Source organism: Ornithodoros turicata, chromosome 1 (assembly GCF_037126465.1).
Source record: "Ornithodoros turicata isolate Travis chromosome 1, ASM3712646v1, whole genome shotgun sequence".
Classification (NCBI taxonomy): domain Eukaryota; kingdom Metazoa; phylum Arthropoda; class Arachnida; order Ixodida; family Argasidae; genus Ornithodoros; species Ornithodoros turicata.
Window position 1 is genome coordinate 234,696,863 of NC_088201.1, and position 14,378 is coordinate 234,711,240.

The following is a 14,378-nucleotide window of genomic DNA, read 5'->3' on the forward strand; positions in this document are numbered from 1 at the left end:
CAAGTCAAGCGTGCCACAATCCCAGCTGTGTTAGTTTATCCTTTATCTCCTAATTCTTTTTCTTTTTATTTATTTCTTATTTCTTAACCATTTGAAGGGCACTACATTTAGAATACATATTTTGTCATAATACTTATATAACCCATATATCCCCCATAAAACATCCCCGATAAATATATCCCCCCCCCCTCCCCAGCTGTGGACGGCCGTTTCGAGCTTGTTGGCTTTCATCGGCACAGCGTAGGGACGCCAACGCGCTCCTGAGTCAGCGGGGTCTTGCTTAAAATCAACGCTTACTTAACAATGATGATCATTTGCCATGACTGATGTTTCTCCTCAGAGTTTAGTGATTCTATTGTCCAGCTCTGTTACAGCCACCCAGCATCGTGTCTGTTCAAAGAGGATTTTAGTATTTTCTGCGTTTATGCTCTTTATCTGTATTTTGCACCAGTGCGTCAATCGAGTTAACCTTGTAAGTAGATGCAATTGCTTGCTTGTATTCGTTTATATTCTTCCAACTCACCCGCTGGCTCTGCTCACAAGCTTACCACCTTAGGCGGGTCACTACACTTGCTGCATATAATAATCGAAATAAAAGTTCGTTATTATTATTTCCAATGTCATTTGTCTTGAGTTCTACGACACAGAACTGCAGGTGCCTGCAATAAAGGCACGGGATTGACAAAGCACCTGCACCCTTCTAGCAGTTCAGTGCTAAGTTTTCATGCAAGTACTACGACCATGGTCGTTCCCGAAAATTTTGCTCAGAATGCGGAATTGTCATATTAACGGGGGGGATTTGCAGAGGTTTCGCTGCATTGTTCCCCAGCAGTATGGTAGTAAAGCTCGTATGTCAGATTATCGGGGGTCATATTAACGAGGTTTCAGACGGATATATTGCCCGGGTCTCTAACAGAGGCACAACGAATGGGAACATAGAGAATGGGGAAATAGAGTACCATGTATATACCATATCGATATACGTATCATATATATACATATCATACATATCGTATACCGTTTCGAAGATATCTGAGCATTATTGGTTGTAAATGCCGATAATGATCGATCGGGGATATGGCGATGTAGGCGTCTCGAAGTTCCCTGCCTCTGTAGCACAAACCTGCCTGAGGGTGTCCTTATATCACGCAAAGGCGTCATGGACGAGGAGGTTGGGTGCGCCAGCGCTGCAACAGTAAGACTAACTTTTTCGTTAGCTTTCCCCCCCCTTTTTTTTACAACCATCGTTTTTTGTTTTTGTTTTTTAGAATTTCGGTATCCGCTGCTGCGCTTTGCTGAATGGAGTAATTGAGAAAAGAAAATTATCGAGGCTCAAAAAGATTTGACAAATTTTGTGAAATAAAACCCTTACAAAAATAGCTTGTCCACTGTCAATGCAATGTTCACAGAAGGTGTCGAGAAAATGTGTATAGAGATCCTAACTGCTTGCAAAAGAATTTTGAACTGAACATTCCATACAAAATTGGCCGGTCATGTTCTATCGAAAGTCTATTCAACTAGCGAACAGACATTCCATGCAAAAACGTACAGATTTACCTTAGAGAGCGTATAAGTAGTTGACAGTAAGAGTGTGTTCAAAGTAGCTAAAAATACTTCAGTAGAAACCAGAATTCTTCCACCTGCAATTTATTTATTTTTTTTTCAACCTCTGCCACCACCCATTTCATTGGAGTGTAAATTTCATTGAAATGTGCATTTCATTGCATATTTCATTGCATTTTTCCTGCAGCTTTTATTTTTGTTTTCCCGAACTCCCAGTAAAGAACAATGTCATGTAAAAAGTTTAAAAGGCAAATGGTTGCAGGACGCAAACTGCACTTCAGAGGAATGCTGGCATATTTGCTATGGTGGACGGTTCTGTTGAACTATCCAAATCCCAGGGCAAGACATACATCTCTTTAAGTTTGCTCAGTTTCGCGATCTAACAATCAGATGTTAATAGTTATGCATTGCGCCGCGGCTTAGGCGTTTAAGCAGGTGGACGATCGAAGCTGAAATGTTACTTGTACGACAGCAACGAGGAACCGGTAGACGAGTTTTGCGGAAATTTGCACCTCGGAATACCGGCCGTGTTATGATATTTCTCTGAAGTTGCCGTAATACGCCCCTGATATCACGGAGCGTATTAGTACTTCGGTAGCTGGATTTTTTTCGGAAACCCATAAAAATTATTTCAACCCCGTGTTAATTCTAATAGATCTCCTTTCGTTCCTTCTTTCTTTCTTTCTTTCTTTCTTTATTTATTTACCCTCAGGTCAGCGAATTACAGAGGGGAGTGGCATAATAAAAGGAAAATACAACGAATTACATGCAAAGTAATTGGTCCACCAGCTTGCGGAAGCTATTAGGGTCCCGGACGATGAAGGTGGAGGAGGGAAGACAGTTCCAGTCGTTCGCTGTTCAGGGAACAAATGAATTGGCGAAGTGATTTGTGCGACTAAATGCAACAAGTAGTTTCTCTGAGTGGTCGAGGTAGTTGGAAATATGATGGGGCGCTGAGAACAGCAGATACCTGTGCAGAATGTTGTGGTAGTAAAACTTGTGAAGCAATGTGAGGCGAGCTATTTTGCGACGAACAGAAAGAAGCGGACGGGAGGCGTGTTTCTTGAGTAGCGTTACGCTTGAGTGTCGGGAGTAGTCGGAAAATATGAAGCGAACTGCTCGATTTCGTAAGCTTTCTAATTAGTTAATGAGAGAATCCTAGTGCGGGTCCCAAATAGATAATGCGTATTCTAATTTTGGGCGGACTAATGTAACATAAAGCTGCCGTTTTAAGTCGCAGGGTGCCTTTGAGTAATTGCGTATGATGAAGCCAAGCGTTTGGCTGGCTTTGCAGAGCACATAATTAATGTGGATGTCCCATCTAAGATCACTCGAAATGTGCACACCTAAATATTTGTAACTAAGTACGCTATCCAGCTTAACGTTGCCAAGGAAGTAGGAATTAACAAAGTGGTTAGTGTGACTGATTGCCATGTGCTTGCACTTGTTAACGTTCAAGGACATGAGCCAAGATTTACACCAAGAAGATAAGCTGTCAAGATCATTTTGTAATGCATACACGTCACTGGAGGAGTTTATAATACGGTATATTACGCAATCGTCAGCAAAGAGCCTTATATGCGATGATATAGAGGAAGCTAAATCGTTAATGTATATTAGGAATAGGAGAGGCCCGAGGACGGAACCCTGGGGAACCCCTGAAGTGACAAGCGTAGAAGGAGAAAATGAATTGTTAGCGTATACAAACTGAATTATGTTATGAATGAAGTCACCGATGCAAGCTATAATTTTAGCATCGATTTTCAGGGCTGACAGCTTCTGAAGAAGGAGATGATGAGGAACAGTGTCAAAAGCTTTGCGAAAATCTATGAATATGGCATCAGTAAGTGACTTAGAATGCATGGAGGAGAATAGATCGCTCGTAAAGCATGCCAACTGAGTCTCACATGAGAGCCCTTGCCGGAAACCATGTTGTAAGATAGAAAAGAACGAGCTAGCTTAGAGGAAACGAATAAGATTGGAATAAATGATATGCTCGAGAAGTTTGCAGGGGACGGAAGTTAACTAAATCGGTCTGTAGTTACCCGGATCTTGGTTGCTACCAGACTTGTAGACAGGAACCACTTTCGCCGTCCTCCAGTCGTCCGGAATCCTACAGCACTCAATAGATAGCGAAAATATTGGATACAATAAAATGGCAATGGTCTCCTTTGTACTCTTGAGAAACTTAGACGTGATGTTGTCGGTTCCACAGCTGGAAGATAGCCTTAGATTGTCAATGAGTAAAAATACACAAACAGGGTCAAAGATAACAGGGTCCATAGGAAAAGCTGTAGTGAATGCATCGTTTATGGATGGTAATACAGCCTGAGGATCTCTTACAGTGTACGACTTGGAGAACTCATTGTTAAGAACACACGCGCACAAATCAGGGGTTACAGCAGTATCATTGACCATGAGGTTTACTGTATGACTATGATGAGGCCGAACGGAATTCCAAAATAGCTTAGGGTTAGTACGAAGAAGTGATGTCAATGTTGCATCGAAGTACCTAGTTTTTGCAAACCGTACAGACTGTTTAAACTCATTCGCGCTGTGGTGATATCTAGCCCAAAGGTCGGGATCGTTACTGCTACGTGCCCTGCGGAACAGCCGCCTTTTTCTTATTCCTAAGCCTCTCGAGCTCTTTGTTAAGCCACGGGGACCGGCTACAAGCTGGAACAGTAACCCGAGATCAACAACAGGATTGATTTCACGCTTGAGAAGCAGCCAATTCTCGTTTAATGACCGCGATGAAAAGCAAGAAAGGAAGTCTTCGGAAAAAGCAGAAAGGGCATGGTTGATAGCATCGAAATTCGCTTTCGAGTAACAAGTGACGGTCTTGGTGGTGACAGGTTCACGCATGAAAGATACGTCAATAGAAGAAACTACGATAGCGTGATCACCAATGCCGGCTAACAACTGTATAGAATGAACAGTATTCGGGTGAGTTGTGAACAAAAGGTCCAAGATACTCGAACGAGTAGAGCCAATTCTAGTGGGCTGCAAAATTAAATGGGACAAGTTAGAAACAGATGCGACTGGAATAAAGTCGTCACAAGTCTTATTGTGGGCACGCGAGGCGGGTAGTGGAGCCCAAACAATATCAGGGAAATTGAAGTCGCCGACGATGTATACTATTGATGAAGGCAGGGGTGGGCAGTAATAGTAATACTTTGTATTATAATACTATTACTGTAATACTTTTGAGTATTTGTATTATGTATTATAATACTCATTTTTGAAATGCATTTGTATCTGTATTATAATACACAAAATCGAAGTATTACATGTATTATAATACTTTTGGAGGTGTAATACCTTCCCAGAGGTCATATGTAAGACCTCCTAGGTGTCACTTTATGAGTAATTTTTCGTGTCCCACAAACATCTGGACACCAACAAGGTCCCTATTATTCCTTTGCTTCAAACTATCCCAAAGGGAATGACCTCAGTGCCAGAGGTTACTGGGGGCTTCCTCGCATTCCTTCCATTTCAGCGTCCGTAAAGATGAGTCATCGCATTGCAAGCCCTTTGTGGTATGAAAGAGTGCGTCCAGTCCAGGCACCACTGTACGGGGTTGCACTATGGACAGTTACACACTTTTGAACGGCCCACATTTTATCGTCCAGGGTGGACGAAATGAAGACTCTTCCACACTGAGAGCAAGCTGTTCACTGTGATCGAATTGACCAGCGCTATCTCATCATATTCGGAAAAGGCATACCCTATAGAGGACTACCCTTTGAGAATATGCTAAACATGTAAGCATCTGAAATAACACGTCATTGGAGAATGACTGGCTCGATAAGTAATGCGCAAATTATATAGATGTCTGATTTTCTATTCCTTTCTTTCTCCCCAAGTTACGTAGCAATGTATTACTAGTATTACTCGTGTAATACACAGAAGTATTAGTATTATGTATTATAATACCTCAGATTCAAAGTATTACGTATTAGTATTATAATACCGATTTCTAGGAAGTATTATGTATTAGTATTATAATACAAAATATGGGTATTACTGCCCATCCCTGGATGAAGGGAACCTGACAGCTATTTCGTTGAGTGCATCATGAAACGATGAAACGAAAGATGGCGATGAATCAGACGGGGCGGTAACACACACCTACTACAAAATTATTATTCGCACAACGAAAGGAAATCCACACCATTTCAAGATCAACAACCGAGAGGTTAATGACAACAGGTTTCAAACATGGCCTGACTACCAAGGGTACACCACCACCTATACGTTGTGCCCTATCACATCGAAAGATCTCCTACACCAGTGATGGGTTCGCGAATATTTCTTCATTATTTATACGGGCTGTCAACCAAGTCTCTGTGAGGGCCACAATATCAGCGTCACAATCATCAATGTGGGACAGAAGGTAGTCACGCTTATCATTAGAGCAGATGCTGCGAGTATTTGCATAAAAGAGCGTCAGGGTCAGACCCAGTACATCAGGAATTTTTATTTAAATCCTCAGTATGTCCGCTACTCAGAACCGTGGTCGCGGTTGGCGTCACAAGTTCCTTACGAGAGTTAGTTACACAATCCCAGCAGTAGACCTTGTCACGGAGATACAGTTTGTCGTATAGGCAAGGCGAGCTTTAACACCGGAACTCCTTTCATCTGAGCAGCTATTCCACGACAGTCTCCGCGCTTCCTGAATTTTCTTTGAAAGATCTTCACTCACAGAAATGCTTGTTCCCTTCAATTTGCTACAGTTACGCAGTATTTGAGACTTCTCTTTAAAATCACACACCCTAAAAATAACAGGCCTACAACTGGGCCGCTTACCCCCGAGACGATGGATACATTCCATCGTATGATCTTCTACGACGATTTTTTTGGAAGACAGAAGTGTTCACCAGTTCAAGCAGCTTTTCATTAGTTTCATCAGGTTCTTCCTGAAGACCGTGAATAATCAAATTGTTCCGCCTAGAACGGTTCTCGAGGTCATCGACCCTTGACAGTAGTTGTGAAACTGAGTTCTGAAGGGATGTGACAGTACTCTTTAACTCAGTGAAATCGGATAATAGCGTTTCCATATTAGATATTCTTGCTGATTGCTGTTTAACCTCCTCGCTATTCTCTTCAACAGCTTTCTGGAGAGAACGCTGATCACGCCGAATGTCGTTCAACGTTTTAGCAGTGTCTGACTGTCCTTTCAGAATTTCATTTAGCTTCTTTTCAAATGTGTCAGGAGGGCCAGGGTTCATTTCGACGTCACCACATCGCATAAGCAACATACGGCACATAAGGGAACAATCGTACAAAATGGAGACAAGCGTGTGTGGACACGGCACAATTACAAAAAAAAAAAAAAAAAAACTGTTGCTGCGGATTGTATGATCTGAGCTAGACCTCACCTGCGGGATAACAAACAGCAGTGGGGGGGGGGGGGATATATTTATGAGACGGAAAAGAAAAAAAAACGGGGAAAGGTTAGCCAAACGAGACGTCGGCTTGCTGTTCCAGAAATAAATAAATAAAATAAAATAAGAAATAATAAATAAATAAAAAGAAAAGAAAAGAATTAAAGAAAGAAACAAATAGGAAGTAATAAGAAATAAATAAATGAAGAAAATTAAGAAATAAGAAATAAATAAATGAAGAAAATTAAGAAATAAGAAATAAATAAAAAGGAAACGAATTTGGAAGTAATAAGAAATAAATAAAGAAAGAAAATTAAGAAATAAGAAATAAATAAAAAGGAAACGAATTTGGAAATAACGAAAAACTAACAAATGATGAAAGAAGGATGAGGTAGATTAAAGACAAAGACGACTAACAAACGGTGAAAGAATGATGAGATGGATCACCGAAGATGACTTTAAAAGGAAAGCATGAGGTTAATGTGTTGAGGGTGAGAGTGGGGCACAGAAGAATGAGATTGCACGACTGAGTTCACAGGATGTTCACAAGACCTGAATCTCTAGAGAAAGTCAGAACTGCTTTGGTCATAGACCGCTGTGTGTTATCTCGTACTGGGCCGAGCAGAGTGGAAGAGAAAAGTCCGTGCAGCAGTGGGTTAAGCGTTGTACCAAGCATTCTGCCGTGTCCACCACTGGCGCTGAGACAGGAAGATGCTGTTCTTATAGGATCTGGGTAGCCTGGTTCCCAGTGTGTACCGCTGTACCTGCAGAATGATCGGTAGTCGAAGTCGTCAAAAGCACGTGTACCGATGCCGACATCAGCGCCGACAGGTGAAGCGAAACGAGTTGAAGCATCAAAGGCAGCAGTGCAAACGTGGAGACGATCGCTGATAAACAGGCACAGCTGCGCGATAACAAACAGCAGTGGGTTAAGAGTTGTACCAAGCATTGTGCCGTGTCCACCACACATCTGTGTTCTTTGAACGGACACCTAACAGATGTGACGAACGTCCAGTAGTTACGTTCACTAGAAGTGCTTAGTACGAGGTGTGGATGGGTTTTACATGTCGATAATACGTCCAAGCAACATCCAATGGATCAATATGGTTTCCTGTTAGACGTGCACAATGTCCATGACTACTCGTCTCATGGATATTCATAAGACGTCTCTGGTTCTCTGGGAAAACGCGCACGTGGAACGGCAGTGTGTGTAGCATTAAAAAAAATAGGAGGTCAACCTCAGAGGCCGGGGTCTCAAACAGACAAATATCACCAGACTGCATCTGGAAAAGTATCCAGTACCCATGTAAAGGCTGTGACGCTTTCTTCCTATATGATAGCAATCGTGTACTATATGCTGCTTTTCTCTTCTTCTTTTTTTTTTTAGAGAGATTCCGCGAATCCGAAAGTCCTGCTCGCCTCTGAGGCATATTGAGGGGTGAGGTGTCTGAGGTAAATTCATTCACGCATACAGACAGACAACGCGGAAGTGAGGAATTGCTCGGAGCATTGCTTCACAATCGTCGCGAGGACTGTGATTAATATTGCTTTTGGTTCGAGGCATTCACTATGTCCACGGAAAGGCAAGCGCGCCTGGCAACGAAATCGCACGTTTCTTTTCTCTCTCTCTCTCGCACACTCACTTTCTCTCTCTCATTTTCTCGCAGTAAATGACCCACAAAACTTTACGTCAGGGACTTGATTGTGAGAATTGTCAAAGGAAATCCTAATACAATACAAAAGTAAAAATCAGCGCCAGAATCCTATCCTATTAACTGTGATTACATTGAGGGAAGGAAGGTGGGTAGTTTCATTTATAATCGAATGATGCCCGCCGGTCACATTTTTTATTTCTCTCGAAAAAAAAATATATTATCCCACCCACAAAGAGATGGAAAAGGTGCCTGACCGCAGGTCTCTGCGATATTTTCTTCTCCGTCCACGGCGCTTCAAAGCAACCGGCGCGATTTCGCGGCTTAAATTTTTTCCAACTTTGTGACCTTGTATCTCTTGAACGAGATGTCCCATTTGAACGAATTTTTTTTTGCTGACAGAGTAGATGGTGCACGTTCCACCGTGGGCTATTAAATTTATATGGTCAAGAGAAAAGTATACCAAAGAAAATCCCAAAAACGCAACAGAGAGCCTTTTTACCGCACGTTTGGAAGCTTATGGCAGAGACCCTGGATCTCCGACTGTTTTTTTTTTTTTTTTTTGCATGAGCAGAAATATCATTCTTTGCTCTTTCGTTTGACGTTAAATACATTGCTTTATCTTCAGCCATTACCCCGTAACAATGCTGTGAACACGGAAGGTTAGGAGAAAATTCTCATTTTCGCAGCAGTTTTTACCCAAAAAGGACATCTTCAAATTTTTCGATATCTTGTACTAACATAGCTGAGACATAACTCTTTCAGGATATGCAATAAAATGTTTGCTTATTTTGGTCCCACAGGGCGCGCAATTTTTTTTTTCCGCACCCCTATTGGGCAGCGCTCGCAGGAATGAAACACACGTACAAAGAGTGGACTTCTACCCCACCCCGTCTTTTTTTTTTTTTTTCGGTGAGGGTGCCGTCATGCCGAGGCCGACTATAGTAATACGCACTGGAACAAGAACTTCAGGCCTGTATCGTTGATAGGATCTTTTGAAGACCATCTTGAGCACCTCGGATGCAGTCCATGTCCACTACACCGACGACAACACGTTTCGACTGCAGGTTGCTGAGGCAGGACCTTCAGGTGAACAAGATCCTCCGGCTTCAAGCCCTGACAACGCTGACTTCAGTGACCCCACCAAAATTGTGCAGACTGTGAACAGGAGCATATCAGAGCAAGATATTGGTGTGAGCCCACTGAGGCACCCGTAGTAGATGAAGTAGAAGAAACAGAAGTAGAAGAAACCAGCAAATAAGAAAACAAAATTACAAGATAATGGACGTCTCGCGCTTCGGCTCGGCAAAGCCGGATTATTTACAATATTTACATGCCATGTTCCCACGTACGATTTCCTTCAGGCACGTGACCTTGAAGGGATTAACCGGAAGGGATTAAGGGTGGGAAAGCCTAAGCAATGAACTTTTGCTTGTCTGCGGACATCATAGTGATCTGTGCATATTACTATAGTCGGCCTTCGGCATGACAACACCCTCACCGAAAGCAAAAAAAAAAAAAAAAAAGACAGGTGGTGGGGTAGAAGTCCACTCTTTGTACGTGTGTTTCACCCCTGCGAGCGCTACCCAGTAGGGGTGCGAAAAAAAAAAATTGCACGCCCTGTGGGACCAAAATAAGCAAAAATGTTATTGCATATCCTGAAAGAGCTATATCTCACCTATGTTAGTACAAACTATCGGAAAATTTGAAGATGTCCTTTTTGGGTAAAAACTGCCGCGAAAATGAGAATTTTCTCCTACCCTTCCGTGTTCACGGCATTGTTACGGGGTAATGGGTGAAGATAAAGCAATGTATTTAATGTCAAACGAAAGAGCAAAGAAAGATCTTTCTGCTCATGCGAAGAACATCACAGTCAGAGACCCAGGGCCTCTGCCATGACCTTCCAAACGTGTGGTCAAAAGCCTCTTTGTTGCATTTTCGGGATTTTTTTTTCGTATACTTTTCTCTTGACCATATCAATTTAATAGCCCACGGTGGAACGTTCACCATCCACGCTGTCAGCAAAAAAAAAAAATTCGTTCAAATGAGACATCTCGTTCAAGAGATACAAGGTCACAAATTTGAAAAAAAAATTAAGACGCGAATTCGCGCCGGTTGCTTCGAAGCGCCGTGGACGGACAAGAAAATACCGCAGAGACCTGCGGTCAGGCATCTTTTGCATCTCTTTGTGGGTGGAATAACTTATATTTTTTTCGAGAGAAATAAAAAATGTGACCGGCGGGCATCATTCGATTATAAATGAAACTACCCAGGAAGAAACGGTAGGAACGATTCATTAGGATTAAAATGAACGAGACTTTAGTGCAGAGCCTGCGCTTCATCGGGTTAAAGTGTAGCCGCACAACGGGACGTATATCGTCTATACAGGGTGTTCAAAATTAAGCTTTCAATAGCACTTTATAAATAGGCGAACAAAAGAAAAGTGGTGCTATTTTTTCTGTTCCTTGAGTATAAGAAACAGGTGCTACATAATTAGCAGCACCTGTTTCTTACACGAGTAGCGTAACGTTATCATCCGGTTTCCTGTCACCGCTGTGTTTGCGTAGCGCTCGTGAAAGCTTAATTTTGAACACCCTGCATACCAGTAGAGAATGAAGGAAAGAAGTAAATAGCGAAGGGAAATAGAAAAGCGAAGCACAAAGAAAGACCACTATCTCGCGAAGGGAGTTAAAAAAAAGGGATAAAAAAGCGAACCAGACCGGACAAGACAAAAAACTACAACTGCTATGCAGAGGAAGAACAGTCTGTGTTCGAAATATCGGCGGCTTCTGTGCTGAGGCAACCCCCTTCCTACATCTCTACCGGTTCGCTGCATTTCTACCCATCTATGCTATGCAGAGTTGTACGTAACGCGTTACTAGTAATTGCGTTACTAGTTGTCAATTACTTTTTTGAGTATTTTTTTAACGTAATCAATTAATTTTGTGAGCAAGTAATTTTCCAAGTAATCCGATTACAATTTGCGGTAATCAATTACTGAGTAATTGATTACTTCTTTAACCTTCCGTCAACAATGGCAACCCTTTTCAGCAAGCCAATCTGTTCTTCTGTTCCACCACCAGTTCGACTGAAGCAATGACGCAGAGGTCACTGTGACGTCCGTCTCTAGTCCACACGTGTTATACACACGCGTTATTACCACAGCAATATGATACAACCGCGATAATATAATTATATAATAATATTCCAACCGCGACCTACTAGAGCAACAGTACAATAGGTGACTGCATTGATAAATTGTGGGGGCTGAACATAACAACAGCAACAAAAACGAAGCCGAAGTTTCGATGTTGTTTTAAATGTATGTATAAATGTGTAATAAACGCGTGTATGTGTTTAGTATGTTGCTTTCAAATGTATTTGTGAATTTCACTTATCATGTATGTGGGTGTCTCATATTAGAATTTGCAACAAGAGCTCCATGGTTGCATTCACTGCAGGCTTGTTGGCTTTGCTACAATTTAAAAGTAACGGGAAAAGTAACGTATTACATTTTTGATTAAGTAATTTGTAACGGTAAAGAGTTACTTTTCGTGCAGCAGTAACAGTAACTGTAATCAATTACTTTTTTCGAGTGACGTGTACAACTCTACAACGCTATGTGTTCGGGGCAAGAACAACAGGGGAAAGAACAACCTCGTTCTATTGTTCCCTCCTCTATACTTTTATATTGGACGCATTTAATTTATTTTAGGCATTTATATAACGATGATGATGTTGATGATGGATACAAGGCATTGCGTTCATTTTCGATACAGCATTTTTATTCCCCTTAGTGCGAACGACACGTGGAATGGGCGATCCGCGACCTGCAAGACTTCGTCGGGCGGTGAATATTATCGAAAGACTCAAGCTATCAATTTCCTTTCGGAGCGTTCAGGAAACAATTTGCGCACAGTTTTGCACGCTTGCGTTTCCTGCATGTCCCTTCGTTACTGTAGAGGGTCACACGTTGGAAGGATATCCTGAGCTATGAGGTCTTAACGAGACGCAGTTTCCTTTCGCTATTTTACTACCGCTGGGTTGGATTAATTCGCGCCTTATATGGTGCTGAGCTTGGGCACGTGCGATGTATAGAGACGCAGACCTGTAGAGTTACTAATTACGAGTAATTCAATTACTATAATTAACTGCTTTTTGTAAGGAATTACTTCCTGAATTACATTATGTTTTTATGTAATTGTAACTGCAATCGAATGACTTTTACTAGTAACGCGTAACGCATTTTGGATTACCGTATTTTCACGCGTATTAGCCGCACCGCAGATAAGCCGCAGGACTCGTTTTTAGATACATTTTGAAAATGTTTTTGCAGATAAGCCGCACTCGCAGATAAGCCGCGGGTAATACGACGCGACTGCTTTGTGCGCTAAACCAGTGATGCACATACAAAATCAACAGAGACGCTCAACGCTCGTCAGCGCCATACTCCCTGCCAGCTGCCCTGTATGCATTACTCCCTGCCAGCTGGTATGGGGAAAGTACCAGGGAAAAATAGTCACCAGATAAGCCGCACCCGCGGATAAGCCGCAGAGCGTCCGGGAAAACAAAAAAATCGCGCATAAGCCGCGGCTAATACGCGTGAAAATACGGTACTTTCAGAATTACTTTGAATACTATCTGGGAAGGCCGAATCTTTAAAGTTTGCGTAAGTTCCACAACGTTTTTTTTTCTTTCTCTTTTTCTTCTGCTTTCTTTTCTTTCCTTCTTTTTTTTTTTCACAACGACTCGATTCAGGTGGGTACATCTTTCGGTGCATAGGAATCATAGGAATGCATAGGCAGGAATCCAGCGAACTGGTAGGGAAACTTCGAAGGGAGTTGCCTCAGGACAAGAGGCACCGATATTTCGAACTGTTCGAAACTTTTCGATTTCTCTGTTCGAAATATCGTCGGCTCTTGACCTGAGGCAACTCCCTTCGTATCTTTCGGTGCAGATTTTTTCACATTCGAATGTGGAAAGGGGGAAAGCTCCTGCACCGTGGGAAAAGGAGTTGGCGTTGTACTTGGGGAGATCGTCAGAGTGCTTGAAAGGTCATCCTTGTGTGCTAGAGGTGTTCGTAAAGTACAACGTTGGGCTGCCCAGCAGTGCACTGGTGGTGGAGCGTCTCTTTGACGTCGGTGGTCTTGTTATGAGAGGGAGACGTGGCAGCCATACAGACAAGAACTTTGGGAATACATTACTCTTGAAAGGCAATGAACGTTGGCCAAGCTGCATTCATGATCTTCAATTTGTTCCTATACCTGAAGAACGAAAGACTGTGGGGTCATTCCACGTCAAATGATCCAAAGGTTCTGCTCGACCCCCCGCACTTCTGGACAAAGAAAAAAAAAATTATCGTCGATACCCTGTGGTATGAATAGAGATTCCTCAAAGTTTTACTGGAAAATATTGAGCCCCCGTCATTTTACGCAGGGCCAAAGTTTTCGGCAAGCCCGAAAAGCATAGTACGTATGAAATAATCGGGCGGGCGCATCCCTCGAGTTACATGCATAATTATGGTGCTAAGACTGGCCTAAGAGTAACCCTAAGACTAAGCCTGGGTTCGGGAAACGTCCTGAAAAAGCAATCTTTGGGACTTTTCCAGCGACTTTGCGATTTTTTTATAATATACCTTACGTACCAGCTCGAATTCTTGAAAATTTATGGCCGTTCAAGAGCACCCATTCTACAATCCAGCTGGTTTTCGAAGCCGTCAATGCAGTAGTTTTTGCCATAGTAGACCTTAAACCTGGCGATTTTCGCTGAGTTTGAC